The sequence below is a fragment of the Austrofundulus limnaeus genome, unplaced genomic scaffold, assembly GCF_001266775.1.
Source record: "Austrofundulus limnaeus strain Quisiro unplaced genomic scaffold, Austrofundulus_limnaeus-1.0 Scaffold47, whole genome shotgun sequence".
NCBI lineage: Eukaryota > Metazoa > Chordata > Actinopteri > Cyprinodontiformes > Rivulidae > Austrofundulus > Austrofundulus limnaeus.
Window position 1 is genome coordinate 1,330,605 of NW_013952449.1, and position 2,253 is coordinate 1,332,857.

Below are 2,253 nucleotides of genomic sequence, written 5' to 3' on the forward strand. Positions count from 1 at the left end.
CCCCCCCCCCCCCCCACTTCCCTTTTCTTGGCACCTTTCTTTTATCAGGCTCTTCCCTTTGCTCTCAATTTCCTCCTGCTCTCCTTCACTAACCTCATGTCTTTCTCCTCAGCGCTCCTCATCCTTCACTTCATCTCTCCTAATTTCCACTCGTGGCCTGGGCAGGAGTGGCATTGTGGCATAACAAATCCCCGCTGAATTCCCTCCGTCTGAGTCACCGTCCTAATGAGCTAAGATCAGCCGCGGCGGCCTGCAGCTGCAGAGCTGCCGATTCCCTCATGCTCAGTGACAGCTATTAGAGTGACATGTGTGTCTGTGCAGACATGTATTAGCCAAGTCATGAGGGCGTCTTTCTACTTACACAATCACAGACAAACATTTCCATAATTCTGAAATCTCTAAAGAGTCAGTTTAGAGTTGGAGTGAGAGTACAGTGCTCGTTATGAACATGAGCTCTTAATTGCAATCAGAACAAATTATTGCCCATTGCTAAAACATTAGGACAGACATGCATATTGTTTGTGTCTGGTTTGTAAAATAGGAGTAATTGGGACTGAGTAAGATAAGTAGGAATAAATTCAGAGTCAAACTAGTGAACTAAAATCTAAAATAAATTTATTTCTTGAAGTCATTTGACTAAATGTAACCAAAAGCCTGACTGAATAAGATATTAAAATGAGGTTTGGCTTCTTGGGTGTTTCTGCTGGTTTCCTCATTTCCACAACCAGTAGCTGCTGGTGATTGTAATAAAAAGTAATGGTCACATAAATTCTTTTTTTTTTCCTGTCAGACATTGACTTTCTTAACTGCTTTCACCTAACTGGCATTATGGCAAAATTGTGTAGTTTTTTTTTTTTTTTTTGCCTTCTTTAAAATAGAACGGAAACACAGATTATGTTTAACACCTACTACAAAACCATTTTATTATCAACAATAAATCCTAACAAAATGATGAATAAATTTAAGAAATATTATTAGTAATACACACTTTTTTGTGTTTATTAACTGTCATTTTGTTAGGATTTATCAACAATTAATCCTAACAAAATGACAGTTAATAAACACAAAAAAGTGTGTATTACTAATAATAATTATTTCTTAAATTTATTCATCATTTGTTATTACCTCTAAAATTGGGGCACCATGTCAAACAGAATACAATAATTTGCAACTCACGTAAATCCATTTTTTTTTTTACCAATGGGACATATGATCATGATAGATTATGATGATGTTTAGAAATGCTTTTCCAAAGAAATAAAATATGCATTAATTGATTTAAGGGCTGTAGAGCATCTTAAAGTTGATACAAGGCAACAAAAAGCTGTAAAAATAAGTGTTATAAATAAAAAAAAACAACTGAAGCCTTTTTCAGTTAATTAGGGTATTCAGCAACACGTCAGTAAAAGAAAATAAAACGATCACTTTAAAGAAGCTGAATCTGTCAGAAGATGGGCAGAAGTTCACCAGTTTGTGAAAAACTGTTTTAAAATAATGAAACAATTTCAGAATAATTGTTCTCAATGAAAAATAAGGAAGGCTTTGAATATCCTCATATCTACAGTTCATAGTGTTATTAGAAGTTTTTAATCATTAAAAAAATGCCGTGTGTAGTGGACAAAGCCAAAAGTTATTATAGTATCTGTGCTTGGTTTCAACATTTAATGTGATCCATTGTAAATAACATGCAGATTTATGAGATTTGCAGATGATTGCATTTTTATTTGTAATTTACCAAACAAAAGCTGTTTTTGCTGATAAAAACAGCACAATACTTCTCACTTAAACCACTACTCAGTGTAACATACGATTCATAATTTCTTCTTTAAGCTTTCCTTCAGCCCGCTCATGTAGCCAGAAATTCCAATTAATGTGGGGCACAAAAGCCAAGAATCTACATTGTTGCAGTGTTCAGACTCATCCCTGTCAAAGGAAAGACACTTAACCACACTCCCACAATGCACTGAGACGTTGTCGTTAATAAGGCAGCGCCGTCATGTGAGGGGAGCCGGTAGGTGGAGTGATTATCTGAGAGTGCAGTGAGGGGAAAAGGAAGGGCCAATCATTTCATGGTGGCTTGTCAACACGCGGAACATTACGTTATTTTAGACAAAGCTAGAAAGTCGGGGGGAACGGTTCAGGGGGAGGGGGCAGCGTAGGGCCTGGAAATAGACTTATGACACACTCACTCACCCAGATGAATCCTCCATCAGCTGGTGCTTAAGTCATTCTCATCCACATCCACATTCTGTT